This window comes from Tachypleus tridentatus, chromosome 11 (assembly GCF_004210375.1).
Source record: "Tachypleus tridentatus isolate NWPU-2018 chromosome 11, ASM421037v1, whole genome shotgun sequence".
Classification (NCBI taxonomy): Eukaryota; Metazoa; Arthropoda; class Merostomata; order Xiphosura; family Limulidae; genus Tachypleus; species Tachypleus tridentatus.
Window position 1 is genome coordinate 19,788,591 of NC_134835.1, and position 23,156 is coordinate 19,811,746.

Consider the following 23,156-nt stretch of genomic DNA (forward strand, 5'->3'; position numbering starts at 1 on the left):
AGCTTTTCGCGAAATTTCAAAACAAACAAACAAACTACCACTCCCAGTTTGCCCCTTTCAAAAGCGCTCGAATCATAGGGTTTCTAATTCAATGAAAGTTAATAGAATGTCTTCACGTCATCTGTTTAAACGGCAAGGACATTTGACTTATTACCAACTGGTAGTGTGAGCAAATAGGAACAGTTAAATCCGACAATAAGATATTACTTGAGAGACATAGAAGTAATACAAGGTAATACAAGGACAAATCACAGCGGATAAATAATCAAAGATATGGATTGAATGTGGATCTTAAGAAAAGAAAGACAATGGTTATCAGTTAGAAGAAACAAAAGTCCAAATTTAAAATAATAAAAACATGAAAGGAACTGTAAAAATTAAAAACTTTATTTGTCTTGGATAATTATTCACATAAGATAGCATGAGTGTAGAAGAGATACGTTTATGAGTGTTTTTTCTTATAGCAAAGGCACATCAGGCTATCTGCTGCGTCCACCAAAGAGTATCGAGTGTGGGTATAACAAAGCCACACCAGGCTATCTGCTGCGTCTACCAAAGAGTATCGAGTGTGGGTATAACAAAGCCACATCAGGCTATCTGCTGCGTCCACCAAAGAGTATCGAGTGTGGGTATAACAAAGCCACATCAGGCTATCTGCTGCGTCCACCAAGGAGTATCGAGTGTGGGTATAACAAAGCCACATCAGGCTATCTGCTGCGTCCACCAAGGAGTATCGAGTGTGGGTATAACAAAGCCACATCAGGCTATCTGCTGCATCCACCGACCAGACAGAAGTAAAAAAAATGCAGTACTTATTGAAAAAAATGTCTTTAACAATTTTAAACAAATTCTTATATCAACCAAAATTAATATCAAATTAAAAACGAGATGATATATGTATACACTGTGGTACAGAGATTTGGACAATCAATTGAAGTGTTTGAGATACGGATATTCCAAAGACATATCACGGATAAATTAAAAATCAACCAATAAAGAGATCTTAAAAGCTGAATGTAAAAATAAGAACTCATGAACACATAAAGTAAGAGAAATAATATACTTTAGACCAATGTTTCTCAAACGATAGGTCACGACCTCTTTCAGGCCACAAATAGGTTTTCAAGGGAGAGAATAAGTTGTAAAAAATAAGTTAACTTTTTTTTTAATCTCAGAAACAGGCAGATAACACTTTTGTTATGAACTTCGCCAAAAACCACGATATTTTTTGTTCTTGTACAATTAACGGGGGTTGCTACGACCAAAGCCTACACGCGAGGGTCATTTCGTAAACTGAGCTAAGAATACATAGTAAGGCATAATAAGATGGAAACGTTTATGTTAGAAGATGTTAAGGAATGGAACTGGAGGATAGTTTCAAACAGTGGATAAGCTTTAAGATCTCAGAGGGGACACGAAGGACAGTGATGGCAGTCAGTTGGAACCAACCTCTGTAACGGAGATGTCCCAACATAAATGAATGACTGACTTCTAGGGCTATAATCTGCCAGATCTAAACCTAGTAGAAAGGTTTCAAGTTACAACCAGCCCATTACTTTGTAACCTGAGTGACTACACAGAAGCCAAGATTCTTCAGTCATAAGTTTAAAACCCTAACTAAACATCTCTTGTAAAATATTTTATAAATTAAGAATCTTGGGAAATATTCGTGCTGTCATAACTTGTACTACTCTAAATAACAAACAAGTGATAAAACTGACGGTGCTATAGAAATAAATTAAAATATATGTTAAAAAGTGCACAATTTTGTGAAGAAAGAACAAAAGATGATATAAAATTTGTAATCCTTAGCAATAAATAAAAATTGTATTTAGATTTCTGAAATGTTTATACATCCTCTATGCTTATTGCAGGGACTGAACATCAAATTTAGCTTTATCAGCTCTCATGCTTACAGTGTAGCCCTAGGGTGAGGGGCTAGTCACATGAAGACATATTTCTGTTGTTACTGATGTTGTATAAAAAGTGGATTTTACGTAAGATACATTTTACATAATTATTATTCACGTGATCTTATGAAACAACAACGTGGGTAACAGATTAGGTTAGTAAATCATGATATCAGTGAGATGAAATTCGTTTTAAACTAATTTGTCTACGTTACAGTTAACTTCTTGAAATAAAGAAGCCTTTCCATCTAGAAATACAAATGTCTGCGGGAATTATCTTACATAACCCTTAAAGAATAAATAAGGAAGTATCAAATGAAACCTCGGTAAAAAATAAATTAATATTTCTATTTATTTATTGTTTATTTGTAACTGATAAACGAGATAACAATACTTGAAAACTAATTTGGTAGCAATACTTGAAAACTAATTTGATAGCAATACTTGAAAACTAATTTGATAGCAATACTTGTAAACTAATTTCTTGGAAAATAGTTTTTTCAGACTTGCACTAAGTTAAATATAATGGGAAATAGAACTGGAACAGTTTGATTTTTGTCTTTTAATGCAAAAATTTATATTATTAGTTATAGGTAATTATTAGGCTTAATAAAGTTGAGACAGTTTTTTAGTTTCTCACAAAATGCATGACAAAATAATTTTATCCAATCAACCTGTATCACATAACAGCACCTTAATCGACTCTTCAACCTTACTGGCTTCCTTTGTTTCAGGAAAATTCTCGCACGCTAACGACCTCTCACCATAACGAAAGGAATTTCAGTCAATAATGGAACACTTCGTATTTACCTTACATCTCTTCACCAAACCTTAGGGAAAAAACAACAACATTATTCTTCCATCACCTTTATTCGAAATGTTTTTCTCAAATATCTAGTCCTATTTGTGTGAAATATCAATGTCTTTATTGGTGTCATGGTTGACAATAAGGAAGAGAACAAACAGTTGTCTTACAGATGTATAAGTAGAAACGACAGGTTGTTAACGAACAGTTGTCTTACAGATGTATAAGTAGAAACGACAGGTTGTTAACGAACAGTCGTCTTACAGATGTATAAGTAGAAACGACAGGTTGTTAACGAACAGTCGACTTACAGATGTATAAGTAGAAACGACAGGTTGTCAACGAACAGTTGTCTTACAGATGTATAAGTAGAAACGACAGGTTGTTAACGAACAGTCGTCTTACAGATGTATAAGTAGAAACGACAGGTTGTCAACGAACAGTTGTCTTACAGATGTATAAGTAGAAACGACAGGTTGTTAACGAACAGTCGTCTTACAGATGTATAAACGACAGGTTGTTAACGAACAGTTGTCTTACAGATGTATAAACGACAGGTTGTTAACGAACAGTTGTCTTACAGATGTATAAAAGACAGGTTGTTAGTTATGGTCTAACAGTTAGTAGAAAGAACAAAAACACTGTGATCAATGGAAAAGATTGTGAAGATTCATTAAGAAAAGTGGTATTAAAAAGTACACTTTATAACCCTAACAAGTTTTGTGTTTTTTAAGAAAGAAAATGAAGAAAAATGTACGAACATGGGTAGAGAAAAAATATTAGTTGACTTTGAAAAGACATCAAGCATCATATTAAAAGAGTGGCTATGTTTCATGGATCCTTTGTGTAGAGCATGCTTACAGACATCAAGCATAATATTAAAAGAGTGGCTATGTTTCATGGATCCTTTGTGTAGAGCATGCTTAAAGACATCAAGCATAATATTAAAAGAGTGGCTATGTTTCATGGATCCTTTGTGTAGAGCATGCTTAAAGACATCAAGCATAATATTAAAAGAGTGGCTATGTTTCATGGATCCTTTGTGTAGAGCATGCTTAAAGACATCAAGCATAATATTAAAAGAGTGGCTATGTTTCATGGATCCTTTGTGTAGAGCATGCTTAAAGACATCAAGCATAATATTAAAAGAGTGGCTATGTTTCATGGATCCTTTGTGTAGAGCATGCTTAAAGACATCAAGCATAATATTAAAAGAGTGGCTATGTTTCATGGATCCTTTGTGTAGAGCATGCTTAAAGACATCAAGCATAATATTAAAAGAGTGGCTATGTTTCATGGATCCTTTGTGTAGAGCATGCTTAAAGACATCAAGCATAATATTAAAAGAGTGGCTATGTTTCATGGATCCTTTGTGTAGAGCATGCTTAAAGACATCAAGCATAATATTAAAAGAGTGGCTATGTTTGATGGATCCTTTGTGTAGAGCATGCTTAAAGACATCTTTAATGTAGAATAGGTGGTTATACGTAAACCAAAACTGTTTTTCTTTGAGAAGGGGATAACGAAAAGTATTTATTGAATCTATAAATGTATCTAGGCTCTCATGAACCACCTATATAGGCCAAACACCAGAACTAGTGTGTACTGAAATTTCTATTGACCCAAGACCAGAAACAGTATACACTGAAACATGTAGAGGCCATAATCCAAAACAGTATATTATGAAATCTGAAACTGTATACACTAAAACGTCTATAGACCACAAAGAGTATAATCTTATACTTCTATAGTCCAGAAATCACAAACCGTAAATTATAAGACCCCTATAAGTCAGAAAACAAACTGTAAACCCTGGGACATATATAGGCCAGGAAACGAGGAACCGTGTACCCTGCGACATATACGTCTACCGACGGAAATATAACTCAATAGGCTAGAAAATAAGAACATATACAATGAAACTTCGATAAGCAAGAAACCAGAAACAATATAGCCGAGTTACTTGAGTTCTTGGGTTGGCCGGTGAGCATCCCGGAAGGTGTGTCCAGGGGATCACAAATCCTCTTCACCTTGACCCTTCTGGTCACCAGGAGGTCGAGTGTATTTCTGCTAATGTTGCGGTGATCAACTGATTCCTGTGACATCTGTCCATGCCTTTGTTTTGGCTCACGAGAGATGCCAAAAGGGGTTCTGAGGCTGAGAATTCTGTCTCTATCTTCTGAGTGCATGAAAGACTCTTTGATACTTTGGCGTACTGATTGCTGGCACAAGAGTGTTATATCTTGAGGAAAGAGTGTCATCTGGTTTGTTGGTTCGGCTGTTGCTGCAAGTTTGTCAGCCTTCTTAATGCACTTTACACAGAAAGTGGGAGAATTATCATGGAGATAAGTTGTAGCCTCTCTTCACCCATTAGATAGCCAGCTGCGCTGGATTCTCTGAAACACTGCCATGGAGTTGGTGGCAAACACAACTGTAGTGACATCAGAGGATTCTCGGACAAGCCATCCAATAGCTTGCTTGACAGCCTCAAGTTCCATCCTGGTGCTACTTGTGTACAGGGTGCATGCTCCAGAATTCTCAGTTATGGGTGTGGCATCTAGAAACGCAGCAAATCACCAACCTGCTCTCATGATCTCTGATGTTAACGAGTCGCCTGTTGCAATGATGAGATTTCCCTTCTGTTCAAGTTCCTGGAACATCTTCTGGCATGCCGCTTCCACTGCACCTTGAGGCCACTCTCTGCAATTTCTGTTGAACAAATTTCCCTTCTGTCCAAGTTCCTGGAACATCTGGCATGCCGCTTCCACTGCACCTTGAGGCCACTCTCTACAATCTCTGTTGAACAGATTTCCCTTCTGACCAAGTTCCTGGAACATCTTTTGACATGCCGCTTCCCTGCACCTTGAGGCCACTCTCTACAATCTCTTGAACAGATTTCCCTTCTGTCCAAGTTCCTGGAACATCTTCTGGCATGCCGCTTCCACTGCACCTTGAGGCCACTCTCTACAATCTCTGTTGAACAGATTTCCCTTCTGACCAAGTTCCTGGAACATCTTTTGACATGCCGCTTCCCTGCACCTTGAGGCCACTCTCTACAATCTCTTGAGCAGATTTCCCTTCTGACCAAGTTCCTGGAACATCTTTTGACATGCCGCTTCCCTGCACCTTGAGGCCACTCTCTACAATCTCTTGAACAGATTTCCCTTCTGTCCAAGTTCCTGGAACATCTTCTGGCATGCCGCTTCCACTGCACCTTGAGGCCACTCTCTACAATCTCTGTTGAACAGATTTCCCTTCTGACCAAGTTCCTGGAACATCTTTTGACATGCCGCTTCCCTGCACCTTGAGGCCACTCTCTACAATCTCTTGAACAGATTTCCCTTCTGACCAAGTTCCTGGAACATCTTTTGACATGCCGCTTCCCTGCACCTTGAGGCCACTCTCTACAATCTCTTGAACAGATTTCCCTTTTGTCCAAGTTCCTGGAACATCTTCTGGCATGCCGCTTCCACTGCACCTTGAGGCCACTCTCTACAATCTCTGTTGAACAGATTTCCTTCTGACCAAGTTCCTGGAACATCTTTTGACATGCTGCTTCCCTGCACCTTGAGGCCACTCTCTACAATCTCTTGAACAGATTTCCTTCTGACCAAGTTCCTGGAACATCTTTTGACATGCTGCTTCCCTGCACCTTGAGGCCACTCTCTACAATCTCTTGAACAGATTTCCTTCTGTCCAAGTTCCTGGAACATCTTCTGGCATGCCGCTTCCACTGCACCTTGAGGCCACTCTCTACAATCTCTTGAACAGATTTCCCTTCTGTCCAAGTTCCTGGAACATCTTCTGGCATGCCGCTTCCACTGCACCTTGAGGCCACTCTCTACAATCTCTTGTACAGATTTTCCTTCTGTCCAAGTTCCTGGAACATCTTCTGGCATGCCACTTCCACTGCACCTTGAGGCCCCTCTCTACAATCTCTTTTGAACAGATTTCCTTTCTGTCCAAGTTCCTGGAACATCTTCTGGCATGCCGCTTCCACTGCACCTTGAGGCAACTTTCTGCAATCTCTGTTGAATAGATTTCCCCTCTGTCCAAGTTCCTGGAACATCTTCTGGCATGCCGCTTCCACTGCATCTTGAGGCCACTCTCTGCAATCTTTTGAACAGATTTCCCTTCTGTCCAAGTTTCTGGAACATCTTCTGACATGCCGCTTCCACTGCACCTTGAGGCCTCTCTCTGTTGAACATGATACTCACTGCAGTTGGCACGGCCATTTATCTTCTGCAGACCAAAGCCATGGAGGTTGATTGAAAAGGGAATATGAATTGCAGATCTTCTGGCAAGCCAGTGCAGCCACTTCAAGCCACGACTTCTTCCTTAGATGAGACCGAGGTGTTACTTCAAGTTTTGTGTGTAGACAACGTATTTGTTGGTTGGATGATTCTCCAGTGAAAGAGTACTTACTTGTAAGGATGTGAAGTCCATGGTTTGGATTTTGCTAAGCCTTGGCAAACAGTATGGTTTTTTAATCAGTGATGACGAGAAAACCCACTTGTAGAGAAATATATATGTAAAGACGGCTGGTTTAGGTCAAGAAATTTTTTATATAGAGGAGCGAACACCACACTGACAAACATCACACCAACATTATTTATAAAATACAATGTGATAACTGCCACGACTTCTATATTGGAGAAACAAGTAGAAAAATGGAAACCAGATTCAAAGAACACAAAAAGTCACCTTCCCACGTTTTCGAACACTGCAAATCAAATAACCACAACATAATCATAGAAAACACCCAAATACTAAATAAAGCAGCAAATAAAAACAAACGCAAAATTCACTGAGACCTCTGTAATGCAGACACCAAAAACATTATACAGTGAAACTTCTACTGTTCAGAAACCAGAAACAGTATTCACTGAGACCTCTGTAATGCAGACACCAAAAACATTATACATTGAAGCTTCTACTGCTCAGAAACCAGAAACAGTATTCACTAAGACCTCTGTAATGCAGACACCAAAAACATTATACAGTAAAACTTCTACTGTTCAGAAACCAGAAACAGTATTCACTGAGACCTTTGTAATGCAGACACCAAAAACATTATACATTGAAACTTCTACTGCTCAGAAACCAGAAACAGTATTCTTTGAGAATTCTATATGCCATGACACAAAACAATATACATTGAATTTTGTATAGGCCAGAAATCAGAAGCGATATATTGTAAGATTATAAAATGTAAACACTGAGAACCGTATAGGCTAGAAAACAGGAACATATACCCTGATACCTCTACGGGACAGAAACAAGAAACGGTATACCGTAAGATCTCTATAAGCTAAAAAACAGATCTGTATAGACCAGAAATTTAAAACAGTATATCTTGAGACCTCTGTATTCCAGAAACCAGAAATTTTATGTTCTGAAACCTCTATATGCCAGATATAGTAAACATTTAAACCTCTATATGCCATAAACCAGAAACAATATGTATTTTGATTTTTATAGACCAGAAAACAAAAAAGTGTCCTAAGACCTCTAAAGGAAAGAAACCAAAAACATTGTCCCGTAAGACGCATATGTACCAGAAACTAGAAACAGTATACCATGAGGTCTAGAGTCATGTGAAAAAGTTAGGACACCCTATAAAAGCCTATGTATTTTTGTAATATTTTTGGATATATAGATATTTAATCTCAATTTCAACAATACTGAGAGATTATAGGAATATAACTAAACAATTAAAACTGAAGAAAAGACTTTTCAAGATCTTCTGTAAACGCATTTTTACAAAAATGCATATTCTAACTGAGGAAAAAGTTAGGACACCCCACATGTATTCACATGTAAAATGGCTCAACTCACACACAGATGTATCACACGAGGGGCACATGATTAGAAGATCGTTACTCAGTATTTTTAATGAGGCTTGCACTATTTGAACCTCAGACATTTAGTTTGGTGTGCTCCTGACTGTTGAAGTGAGAGTGAGCACCATGGTGAGAGCAAAAGAGCTGTCTGAGGCCTTCAGAAAGAAAAATTGTAGTAGCTTATGAGGCTGGTAAGGAATTTAAAAAGATCCCAAAAGATTTTGAAATCAGCCATTCCACTGTCCGGAAAATAATCGATAAGTGGAGGGCTTTTAAAACAACAGCCAACATGTCCAGGTCTGGTCGTCCAAGCAAGTTCATCCCGAGAGCAGACCGCAAGATGCTAAAAGAGGTCTCCAAACACCCTAACATGTCATCACGGGACCTACAGCAGGTTCTGGCTACTGTTGATGTAAAAGTGCATGCCTCTACAATCAGAAAGAGACTGCACAAGTGTAACTTGCATAGGAGGTGTGCAAGAAGGAAACTTTTGCTCTCTGAGAGAAACATTAAGGCCAAAATTGAAGTTTGCCAGAGAGAATTTAGACAAAGACCAGGACTTCTGGAATAATGTTCTTTGGACAGATGAGTCCAAAATTGAACTATTTTGTCACCAGAATAGAGGACATGTTTGGCGTAAACCAAATACAGCATTCCAGGAATAGAACCTCATACCAACTGTGAAACATGGAGGTGGAAGTGTCATGGTTTGGGGCTGCTTTGCTGCACCAGGACCTGGACAGCTCACAGTCATAGAATCCACCATGAATTATACTGTGTATCAGAGGGTGCTTGAGGATCATGTGAGACCATCTGTAAGAAAATTAAAGCTGAAGCGGAACTGGACCCTGCAGCACGACAATGACACAAAACATACCAGTAAATCCACCAAGGACTGGCTAAAAACTAAGAAATTGAGAGTCCTGGAATGGCTGAGTCAAAGCCCAATTCTAAATCCCATTGAGATGCTGTGGGGTGACTTGAAACGGGCTGTACATGCAAGAAACCCCTCAAACATCTCACAGCTGACAGAATTTTGCATTGAGGAGTGGGGCAAACTTCTTTCAGACTGATATAAGAGACTGGTAGATGGCTACAAGAAGCGACTCACTGCAGTTATTTCAGCCAAACGGGGTAACACTAGCTATTAGGGGGTAGGGTGTCCTAACTTTTTCCTCAGTTACAATATGCATTTTTGTAGAAATGCGTTTACAGAAGATCTTGAAAAGTCTTTTCTTCAGTTTTAATTGTTTAGTTATATTCCTATAATCTCTCAGTATTGTTGAAATTGAGATTAAATATCTATATATCCAAAAATATTACAAAAATACACAGGCTTTCATAGGGTGTCATAACTTTCTCACGTGACTGTATATAGACGAGAAGCTAGAAAGAGTATACTATGAGACCTCTATAAGCCAAAAATATAAAATAGTATACAGTGAGACTTCTATAAGCCAAAAATATAAAATAGTATACTATGAGACCTCTATAAGCCAAAAATATAAAATAGTACACAGTGAGACCTCTATAAGCCAAAAATATGAAATGGTATACAGTGAGACCTCTATAAGCCAAAAATATGAAATGGTATACAGTGAGACCTCTATAAGCCAAAAATATAAAATAGTATACAGTGAGACCTCTACAGCTTAGAAAACAAAAAAAGCACATGGTGTTTCAAATCTTTTCAGACCAGAAACCAGGCATATTATCTACAGATATCTCTATAGACGATAAATCTGAAATACTGACACCTCTAAATGTCCCAAATTGTAATAATAATACGTTGAGAGCGTTTTAGATCCAATAATTTTGGTACAAACATTTTGCACACTAATTGAAATACTTCTGAATCTTCCCTATTCTACCAAAATCAAAATTTGTATACACCGATAAATAAATGTGTGTATCAATAACTTACACAACAATATTTTAGTTGCGTTGCATCTAACACACAGTAATAGTAACACTGCAAGGAAGATCCACTGAAACTTTTCTAATCATTATAGTGTTAACAACCAGAACAAGATGCTGTTTATTCATTTGAAAGGTTTAAAGGTTTTCCACATTTTGTAAAAACAAACATCAAAACTTGGGTTGATTATTGTTAGAATTACAAACCTGTAAAGTTTCATGTTCGGATACGACGGGTTCTTTAGAATAGGGGTTTGTGATTTATTACTATGTAACTTTCTATTAAAGACGACTCATTTCACACTGTGTAACCTTGTACCAAACACAAATCACTTCACATTATGTAATTTTATACAAAACACAACCCACTCCCAACTATGTATCCTTGAACTAAACACAACATACTTTGTACTAGGTGTAATCGTACAGCGGTAAGTCTACGGATTTACGACGCTAAATTGAGAAGTTCGATTCCCCTCGGTGGACTCAGCAGATAGCCCCATGTAGCTTTGCTATATGAAAACACACACACATACTATATGTAATCTCGTATCCGTGAAACCATGTACAACTTCAGTGTATTATATACTCTATATATTTTACTGTTTTGATGTACCAATAACAATTCTGTTTGTTGCCAGTCTACTACAATAACATCAGTAATTGTATTTGTTGCCAGTCTACTACAATAACGTTAATAACTGTGTTTGTTGCCAGTCTACTACAATAACATTAATAATTGTGTTTGTTGTCAGTCTACTACAATAACATTAATAATTGTGTTTGTTGTCAGTCTACTACAATAATATTAATAATTGTGTTTGTTGCCAGTCTACTACAACAACATTAATAATTGTGTTTGTTGCCAGTCTACTACAATAACATTAATAATTGTGTTTGTTGTCAGTCTACTACAATAACATTAATAATTGTGTTTGTTGCCAGTCTACTACAATAACATTAATAATTGTGTTTGTTGTCAGTCTACTACAATAACATTAACAATTGTGTTTGTTGCCAGTCTACTACAATAACATTAATAATTGTGTTTGTTGCCAGTCTACTACAATAACATTAATAATTGTGTTTGTTGTCAGTCTACTACAATAACATTAATAATTCTGTTTGTTGCCAGTCTACTACAATAACATTAATAATTGTGTTTGTTGTCAGTCTACTACAATAACATTAATAATTGTGTTTGTTGTCAGTCTACTACAATAACATTAATAATTGTGTTTGTTGTCAGTCTACTACAATAGCATTAACAATTGTGTTTGTTGTCAGTCTACTACAATAACATTAATAATTGTGTTTGTTGCCAGTCTACTACAATAACATTAATAATTGTGTTTGTTGTCAGTCTACTACAATAGCATTAACAATTGTGTTTGTTGCCAGTCTACTACAATAACATTAATAATTGTGTTTGTTGTCAGTCTACTACAATAACATTAATAATTGTGTTTGTTGTTAGTCTACTACAATAACATTAATAATTCTGTTTGTTGCCAGTCTACTATAATAAATTTTGAGAACATAACCAAAACTCAGTCGTGTCACAAGGTCAACTTCCTGCTTACGTGACATCTATATTACACTGCACTCACCAACTTCCACTTTTCATTCTCCTGAGAAATAATAGTCAGCTACTTGAAAACACTCGAGTTTTGGACCTTTTTTAAGATTCTTTGTAGTTTTTATGTAACTACTAACTCTTATATCAAAAATGACTAATATCTTATTAAAAGGAAACCAACGTTGTAAGATACACAGTGATTAAGATCTCATATCTATATTTATTGTGTAACATTAAAGTTGTGTGTTAATTATAATTTAAACAATTGTCGTTTTAACTTTAATTATAAAAGTATCTACGGTAAGTAACAAAACTACTTCCAATAAAACTATCATATTCATGTCTTATAGTAATAAAGGATTTTTACTGATCGGATTCAAAATGATGACATTCTACAAGAGAAAAATTATGTCTGGAAAGAGTGAATTTTAATATCATTGCGCTCTGTTTACACGCTTTAAAAGTCCTCGTGAGAAAAGAGCTAATTTCTCTACTTAGTTTATAGTTCTGCCATTAACTATAGAACGTTATACAACTTGAAAGCAGCGTTCTTTTCACAACAATCGCACGTGAACAGAAGTAATGATTATAGATAGAGAGATTCTTTAACTGTTTAAAGCTTACGATATCTTTTAAAACAGGACACACAGTTACAAGAATAAACTTTCAAAGTTTCAACAACACTCATTCAAATCATGTGAGTATTTCTACTAAGTGGTCTCCTCCCCAGCGCTGAGCAATGTGCGGTTGGTATACAAACATTCAGAAACTGCCTCGCATCTTTCAACAAGGGAATTATATACTTTGTGTCGTTAAATACAACTGACAAGTCATAAAGTTATCACAGGCTTCTTTGTTGAGTCGTAAAGCGGTGAAAAATATTTCGTCTTTCAGCCTTCCATTCTAACACAGAGACCCTAAAAACGGTTCACGTTCTTAGAATGCGTGAGCTCGGAACGTTATCAGAGTGTTGTATAGATTATTGTTGGTGTTGGCTATCAATGCGTTGTCTTTCGTACAGGACACTGAAAATATAGATATCAAACTGGATATCACTGGATAGATATCAAACTGCATATCACTGGATAGATATCAAACTGCATATCACTGGATAGATATCAAACTGGATATCAGTGAATAGATATCAAACTGGATATAACTGGATAGATATCAAACTGGATATCACTGGATAGATATCAAACTGGATATCAGTGAATAGATATCAAACTGGATATAACTGGATAGATATCAAACTGGATATCACTGGATAGATATCAAACTGGATATCAGTGAATAGATATGAAACTGGATATAAGTGAAGGCAGTTCACGTTCCAACACGTTCTATGTTGACAGCAGAATAAGACAACACTTGTTGACTGAAGGCTGTTATTAGACGAGTGGTGATTGAATCTCATTTCTACTCACACTCATCATGGTGACTGTTTACATACATTTTACTGACCATATTTTACAAGAATCATCGACGTTTATTAATGAAGTAATTTCTCGCCGCAGAAGTAAGTCGAGACGACACAAACTACGATTTTAGTTCATGACGAATTTCCAATAGTTCATCATTAAATGTTGCTATGGTTGAACTAAGAACCAAAGATAATGTTAAACATTCTTCTAGAAAACCTGAAAATTATACAATTTAAAAAGGAAGAAGTAGTTCTGTCAAACATTATAGAAATAAAAGATAAACATTCTGAAGAAGAGAGCCTTGAGTGACCCACGTGGAAAAAAATAAACTTGTACATGGAAGTGTTAAGATAACCATTCTGAAGTAGAGAGCCTTCAGTGACCCACATGGAAGAGAATAAACTTGTACATGGAAGTGTTAAGATAACCATTCTGAAGTAGAGAGCCTTCAGTGACCCACATGGAAGAGAATAAACTTGTACATGGAAGTGTTAAGATAACCATTCTGAAGTAGAGAGCCTTCAGTGACCCACATCGAAGAGAATAAACTTGTACATGGAAGTGTTAAGATAAACACTAATGCTTCATGTATACACTAATGTTTCTTGTATACACTAATGTTCCTTGTGCCAAATTGCTTCTTCTATACACTAATTATTCATGTATACACTAATGCTTCTTGTATACACTAATGTTTCTTGTATACACTAATGCTTCTTGTATACACTAATGTTTCTTGTATACACTAATGCTTCTTGTATACATTAATGCTTCTTGTATACACTAATGTTTCTTGTATACACTAGTGTTTCTTGTATACACTAGTGCTTCATGTATACACTAATTATTCATGTATACACTAATGCTTCTTGTATACACTAATGCTTCTTGTATACACTAATGCTGAAGTTTATGAGAAGAAAAAATTGTGATTTCTATTCTTCGAACACAATATTTTGAAAATAGCAATGCTTTGTTTGTATATTGAATAAATATACAACAAAAAATGAAAAACGAACATGAACAAGAGCGAACCTGATGTTTTAACTAAAAATAATTTCTATTTCAAGAATATCTGCGTGGAGAGAAAAATAAGTTAGAGAAGAAGTGATACAAGTCTGTTTTAGTTCATTACATTTAAATATGTAAGATGTTTGAGTTAAACTAACATTTTAATGAAATTATTTTTATTTAACACTTTTCACCAATAAATAAAAGTAATTTGTGTTCTAAGCCCTTTCAGTTTTTATAGTAAGCAAAACTTTAAACAGTACTACAGGATTTTGAAATATTTAATATGTTTCTTGTTATTAAGTATAAGACTACACAATGGGCTCTATATGCTCTTTTACAGTAAGTTTCGAAACCCAATTTCCAGGGGTGAGATCATCAGACGTGCTGCTCGGTGTACTATAAACAGGATAACAAAATCCTAAAGTATTTTATATTAAAAGTAAGTAATAACAATATAGTAGAACTAGAAACACTTCAAACCAGATGATGAAACTATAGTAGAAGTAGAAACACTCTAAACCAGGTAACAACAATATAGTAGAATTAGAAACACTTTAAACTAGATGATGAAACTATAGTAGAAGTAGAAACACTCCAAACCAAGTAACAACAATATAGTAGAATTAGAAACACTTCAAACCAGATGATGAAACTATAGTAGAAGTAGAAACACTCCAAACCAGGTAACAACAATATAGTAGAAGTAGAAACACTTAAAACCAGATGATGAAACTATAGTAGAAGTAGAAACACTCCAAACCAGGTAACAACAATATAGTAGAAGTAGAAACACTTAAAACCAGATGATGAAACTATAGTAGAAGTAGAAACACTCTAAACCAGGTAACAACAATATAGTAGAATTAGAAACACTTCAAACCAGATGATGAAACTATAGTAGAAGTAGAAACACTACAAACCAGGTAACAACAATATAGTAGAATTAGAAACACTTCAAACCAGATGATGAAACTATAGTAGAAGTAGAAACACTCTAAACCAGGTAACAACAATATAGTAGAATTAGAAACACTTCAAACCAGATGATGAAACTATAGTAGAAGTAGAAACACTACAAACCAGGTAACAACAATATAGTAGAATTAGAAACACTTCAAACCAGATGATGAAACTATAGTAGAAGTAGAAACACTCTAAACCAGGTAACAACAATATAGTAGAATTAGAAACACTTCAAACCAGATGATGAAACTATAGTAGAAGTAGAAACACTCCAAACCAGGTAACAACAATATAGTAGAAGTAGAAACACTTCAAACCAGATGAAGAAACTATAGTAGAAGTAGAAACACTCTAAACCAGGTAACAACAATATAGTAGAATTAGAAACACTTCAAACCAGATGATGAAACTATAGTAGAAGTAGAAACACTACAAACCAGGTAACAACAATATAGTAGAATTAGAAACACTTCAAACCAGATGATGAAACTATAGTAGAAGTAGAAACACTCCAAACCAGGTAAAAACAATATAGTAGAATTAGAAACACTTCAAACCAGATGATGAAACTATAGTAGAAGTAGAAACACTCCAAACCAGGTAACAACAATATAGTAGAATTAGAAACACTTCAAACCAGATGATGAAACTATAGTAGAAGTAGAAACACTCCAAACCAGGTAACAACAATATAGTAGAAGTAGAAACACTTCAAACCAGATGATGAAACTATAGTAGAAGTAGAAACACTCTAAACCAGGTAACAACAATATAGTAGAATTAGAAACACTTCAAACCAGATGATGAAACTATAGTAGAGTAGAAACACTACAAACCAGGTAACAACAATATAGTAGAATTAGAAACACTTCAAACCAGATGATGAAACTATAGTAGAAGTAGAAACACTCTAAACCAGGTAACAACAATATAGTAGAATTAGAAACACTTCAAACCAGATGATGAAACTATAGTAGAAGTAGAAACACTCTAAACCAGGTAACAACAATATAGTAGAATTAGAAACACTTCAAACCAGATGATGAAACTATAGTAGAAGTAGAAACACTCCAAACCAGGTAACAACAATATAGTAGAAGTAGAAACACTTCAAACCAGATGATGAAACTATAGTAGAAGTAGAAACACTCTAAACCAGGTAACAACAATATAGTAGAATTAGAAACACTTCAAACCAGATGATGAAACTATAGTAGAAGTAGAAACACTCCAAACCAGGTAACAACAATATAGTAGAATTAAAAACACTTCAAACCAGATGATGAAACTATAGTAGAAGTAGAAACACTCCAAACCAGGTAAAAACAATATAGTAGAATTAGAAACACTTCAAACCAGATGATGAAACTATAGTAGAAGTAGAAACACTCCAAACCAGGTAACAACAATATAGTAGAAGTAGAAACACTTCAAACCAGATGATGAAACTATAGTAGAAGTAGAAACACTCTAAACCAGGTAACAACAATATAGTAGAATTAGAAACACTTCAAACCAGATGATAAAACTATAGTAGAAGTAGAAACACTACAAACCAGGTAACAACAATATAGTAGAATTAGAAACACTTCAAACCAGATGATGAAACTATAGTAGAAGTAGAAACACTCTAAACCAGGTAACAACAATATAGTAGAATTAGAAACACTTTAAACCAGATGATAAAACTATAGTAGAAGTAGAAACACTACAAAACAGGTAACAACAATATAGTAGAATTAGAAACACTTCAAACCAGATGATGAAACTATAGTAGAAGTAGAAACACTATAAACCAGGTAACAACAATATAGTAGAATTAGAAACACTTTAAACCAGATGATGAAACTATAGTAGAAGTAGAAACACAACAAACCAGGTAACAACAATATAGTAGAATTAGAAACACTTCAAACCAGATGATAAAACTATAGTAGAAGTAGAAATACTCCAAACCAGGTAACAACAATATAGTAGAATTAGAAACACTTCAAACCAGATGATGAAACTATAGTAAAAGTAGAAACACTCTAAACCAGGTAACAACAATATAGTAGAAGTAGAAACACTTCAAACCAGATGATAAAACTATAGTAGAAGTAGAAACACTACAAAACAGGTAACAACAATATAGTAGAATTAGAAACACTTCAAACCAGATGATGAAACTATAGTAGAAGTAGAAACACTATAAACCAGGTAACAACAATATAGTAGAATTAGAAACACTTTAAACCAGATGATGAAACTATAGTAGAAGTAGAAACACAACAAACCAGGTAACAACAATATAGTAGAATTAGAAACACTTCAAACCAGATGATAAAACTATAGTAGAAGTAGAAACACTCCAAACCAGGTAACAACAATATAGTAGAATTAAAAACACTCCAAACAAGGTAACAACAATATAGTAGAATTAAAAACACTCCAAACAAGGTAACAACAATATGGTAGAATTACAAACACTTCAAACCGGGTGATAAAACTATAGTAGAAGTACTTTCTTGCTGTTAACAAAATATAGCATTGTAAACATTACAAAACATTTATTGAAATGTCACTTAAAAGGTCAGAAGATTTTGTTGTAATCAGAAAAAAACACATTGTTGTCAAGATAAAAATTTTCTTTTCTCTACTAATGTTCCTTGTGTCAAAGTGCTTCTTCTATACACTAATGTTTCTAGTATACACTAATGTTTCTTCATACAATAATGCTTCTTGTTTACACTAATGCTTCTTGTGTACACTAATGCTTCATGTATACACTAATGTTTCTTGTATACACTAATGCTTCTTGTGTAGACTAATGCTTCTTGTGTCAAAGTGTTTCTTGTATACACTAATGTTTCTTGTATACACTAATGCTTCTTGAATACACTAATGCTGACATTTATGAGAAGATAAAATTGTGAGTTCTATTCTTTGGATACAATATTTTGAAAATAGCAATGCTTTGTTTGTATATTGAATAAATATACAACGAAAAATAAAAAACAAACATGAACAAAAACGAACCTGATGTTTTAACTAAAAATAATTTCTGTTTCAAGAATATCTGCGTGGATAGAAAGATAAGTTAGAGAAGAAGTGATACAAATCTGTTTTAGTTCATTACATTTAAATATGTAAGATGTTTGAGTTAAACTAAGATTTTTAATGAAATTATTTTTATTTAACACTTTTCACCAATAAATAAAAGTAATTTGTGTTGTAAGCCCTTTCAGTTTTTATAATAAGCAAAACTTTAAACAGTACTACATGATTCTGAAATATTTAATATGTTTCTCGTTATTAAGTATAAGACTACAAAATGGGCTCTATATGCTCTTTCACCGTAAGTTTCGAAACCCAATTTCCAGGGGTGAGATCATCAGACGTGCTGCTCGGTGTACTATAAATAGGATGACAAAATCCTAAAGTATTTTATATTGAAAGTAAGTAAGTAACAATATGGTAGAATTAGAAACACTTCAAACCAGATGATAAAAATATATTTGAAGTAGAAACACTCTAAACCAGATGATAAAACTATAGTAGAAGAAGAACCACTACAAACCAGGTAACAACAATATAGTAGAAGTAGAAACACTTCAAACCAGATGATAAAACTATAGTAGAAGTAGAAACACTACAAACCAGGTAACAACAATATAGTAGAATTACAAACACTCCAAACCAGGTAACAACAATATAGTAGAATTAGAAACACTTCAAACCAGATGATAAAACTATAGTAGAAGAAGAACCACTACAAAGCAGGTAACAACAATATAGTAGAATTAGAAACACTTCAAACCAGATGATAAAACTATAGTAGAAGTAGAAACACTCCAAACCAGGTAGCAACAATATAGTAGAATAAAAAACACTCCAAACAAGGTAACAACAATATGGTAGAATTACAAACACTTCAAACCGGGTGATAAAACTATAGTAGAAGTACTTTCTTGCTGTTAACAAAATATAGCATTGTAAACATTACAAAACAATTATTGAAATGTCACTTAAAAGGTCAGAAGATTTTGTTGTAATCAGAAAAAAACACATTGTTGTCAAGATAAAAATTTTCTTTTCTCTACTAATGTTCCTTGTGTCAAAGTGCTTCTTCTATACACTAATGTTTCTTGTATACACAATGTTTCTTCATACACTAATGAAGATTGTATACAATAATGCTTCTTATTTACACTAATGCTTCTTGTATACAATAATGCTTCTTGTGTACACTAATGTTCCTTGTATACACTAATGCTTCTTGTATACAATAATGCTTCTTGTGTACACTAATGTTCCTTGTATACACTAATGCTTCTTGAATACACTAATGCTGAAATTTATGAGAAGATAAAATTGTGAGTTCTATTCTTTGGATACAATATTTTGAAAATAGCAATGCTTTGTTTGTATATTGAATAAATATACAAGGAAAAATGAAAAACGAACATGAACAAGAGCGAACCTGATGTTTTAACTAAAAATAATTTCTATTTCAAGAATATCTGCGTGGAGAGAAAGATAAGTCAGAGAAGAAGTGATACAAGTCTGTTTTAGTTCATTACATTTAAATATGTAAGATGTTTGAGTTAAACTAACATTTTAATGAAATTATTTTTATTTAACACTTTTCACCAATAAATAAAAGTAATTTGTGTTGTAAGCCCTTTCAGTTTTTATAGTAAGCAAAACTTTAAACAGTACTACATGATTCTGAAATATTTAATATGTTTCTCGTTATTAAGTATAAGACTACACAATGGGCTCTATATGCTCTTTCACCGTAAGTTTCGAAACCCAATTTCCAAGGGTGAGATCATCAGACGTGCTGCTCGGTGTACAATAAATAGGATAACAAAATCCTAAAGTATTTTATATTGAAAGTAAGTAAGTAACAATATAGTAGAATTAGAAACACTTCAAACAAGATGATAAAAATATAGTAGAAGTAGAAACACTCCAAACCAAGTAACAACAATATAGAAGAATTAGAAACACTTTAAACCATATGATAAAACTATAGTAGAAGTAGAAACACTCCAAACCAGATGATGAAACTATAGTAGAAGTAGAAACACTACAAACCAGGTAACAACAATATAGTAGAAGTAGAAACACTACAAACCAGGTAACAACAATATAGTAGAAGTAGAAACACTTCAAACCAGATGATAAAACTATAGTAGAAGTAGAAACACTACAAACCAGGTAACAACAATATAGTAGAATTAGAAACACTCCAAACCAGGTAACAACAATATAGTAGAATTAGAAACACTTCAAACCAGATGATAAAACTATAGCAGAAGTAGAAACACTACAAACCAGGTAACAACAATATAATAGAATTAGAAACACTTCAAACCAGATGATAAAACTATAGTAAAAGTAGAAACACTCCAAACCAGATGATGAAACTATAGTAGAAGTAGAAACACTCTAAACCAGGTAACAACAATATAGTAGAATTAGAAACACTTCAAACCAGATGATGAAACTATAGTAGCAGTAGAAACACTCCAAACCAGGTAAAAACAATATAGTAGAATTAAAAACACTTCAAACCAGATGATGAAACTATAGTAGAAGTAGAAACACTCCAAACCAGGTAACAACAATATAGTAGAATTAGAAACACTTAAAACCAGATGATGAAACTATAGTAGAAGTAGAAACACTCTAAACCAGGTAACAACAATATAGTAGAATTAGAAACACTTCAAACCAGATGATGAAACTATAGTAGAAGTAGAAACACTACAAACCAGGTAACAACAATATAGTAGAATTAGAAACACTTCAAACCAGATGATGAAACTATAGTAGAAGTAGAAACACTCTAAACCAGGTAACAACAATATAGTAGAATTAGAAACACTTCAAACCAGATGATGAAACTATAGTAGAAGTAGAAACACTCCAAACCAGGTAACAACAACAATATAGTAGAATTAGAAACACTTCAAACCAGATGATGAAACTATAGTAGAAGTAGAAACACTCTAAACCAGGTAACAACAATATAGTAGAATTAGAAACACTTCAAACCAGATGATGAAACTATAGTAGAAGTAGAAACACTCCAAACCAGGTAACAACAATATAGTAGAAGTAGAAACACTTCAAACCAGATGATGAAACTATAGTAGAAGTAGAAACACTCTAAACCAGGTAACAACAATATAGTAGAATTAGAAACACTTCAAACCAGATGATGAAACTATAGTAGAAGTAGAAACACTACAAACCAGGTAACAACAATATAGTAGAATTAGAAACACTTCAAACCAGATGATGAAACTATAGTAGAAGTAGAAACACTCCAAACCAGGTAAAAACAATATAGTAGAATTAGAAACACTTCAAACCAGATGATGAAACTATAGTAGAAGTAGAAACACTCTAAACCAGGTAACAACAATATAGTAGAATTAGAAACACTTTAAACCAGATGATAAAACTATAGTAGAAGTAGAAACACTACAAAACAGGTAACAACAATATAGTAGAATTAGAAACACTTCAAACCAGATGATGAAACTATAGTAGAAGTAGAAACACTATAAACCAGGTAACAACAATATAGTAGAATTAGAAACACTTTAAACCAGATGATGAAACTATAGTAGAAGTAGAAACACAACAAACCAGGTAACAACAATATAGTAGAATTAGAAACACTTCAAACCAGATGATGAAACTATAGTAGAAGTAGAAACACTCTAAACCAGGTAACAACAATATAGTAGAATTAGAAACACTTCAAACCAGATGATGAAACTATAGTAGAAGTAGAAACACTCCAAACCAGGTAACAACAATATAGTAGAATTAGAAACACTTCAAACCAGATGATGAAACTATAGTAGAAGTAGAAACACTCTAAACCAGGTAACAACAATATAGTAGAGATTAGAAACACTTCAAACCAGATGATGAAACTATAGTAGAAGTAGAAACACTCCAAACCAGGTAACAACAATATAGTAGAAGTAGAAACACTTCAAACCAGATGATGAAACTATAGTAGAAGTAGAAACACTCTAAACCAGGTAACAACAATATAGTAGAATTAGAAACACTTCAAACCAGATGATGAAACTATAGTAGAAGTAGAAACACTACAAACCAGGTAACAACAATATAGTAGAATTAGAAACACTTCAAACCAGATGATGAAACTATAGTAGAAGTAGAAACACTCCAAACCAGGTAAAAACAATATAGTAGAATTAGAAACACTTCAAACCAGATGATGAAACTATAGTAGAAGTAGAAACACTCTAAACCAGGTAATAACAATATAGTAGAATTAGAAACACTTTAAACCAGATGATAAAACTATAGTAGAAGTAGAAACACTACAAAACAGGTAACAACAATATAGTAGAATTAGAAACACTTCAAACCAGATGATGAAACTATAGTAGAAGTAGAAACACTATAAACCAGGTAACAACAATATATAGTAGAATTAGAAACACTTTAAACCAGATGATGAAACTATAGTAGAAGTAGAAACACAACAAACCAGGTAACAACAATATAGTAGAATTAGAAACACTTCAAACCAGATGATAAAACTATAGTAGAAGTAGAAACACTCCAAACCAGGTAACAACAATATAGTAGAATTAGAAACACTTCAAACCAGATGATGAAACTATAGTAGAAGTAGAAACACTCTAAACCAGGTAACAACAA

At 34.1% G+C, this 23,156-nt stretch overlaps 1 long non-coding RNA gene across 1 annotated transcript in view; it reads right to left on the reverse strand.

Annotated features, from left to right (window-relative positions):
* Positions 1-630: 630 nt before the first annotated feature.
* LOC143231509 (uncharacterized) overlaps positions 631-23,156 on the reverse strand; it is a 49,348-nt gene continuing 26,822 nt past the window's right edge. The window contains exons 2-3 of the long non-coding RNA XR_013016956.1: positions 2,585-2,740; positions 631-771 (exon numbers count right to left, since the gene is read on the reverse strand). This is a non-coding gene — a long non-coding RNA (uncharacterized LOC143231509). The remainder of the gene's footprint in view (positions 772-2,584; positions 2,741-23,156) is intronic.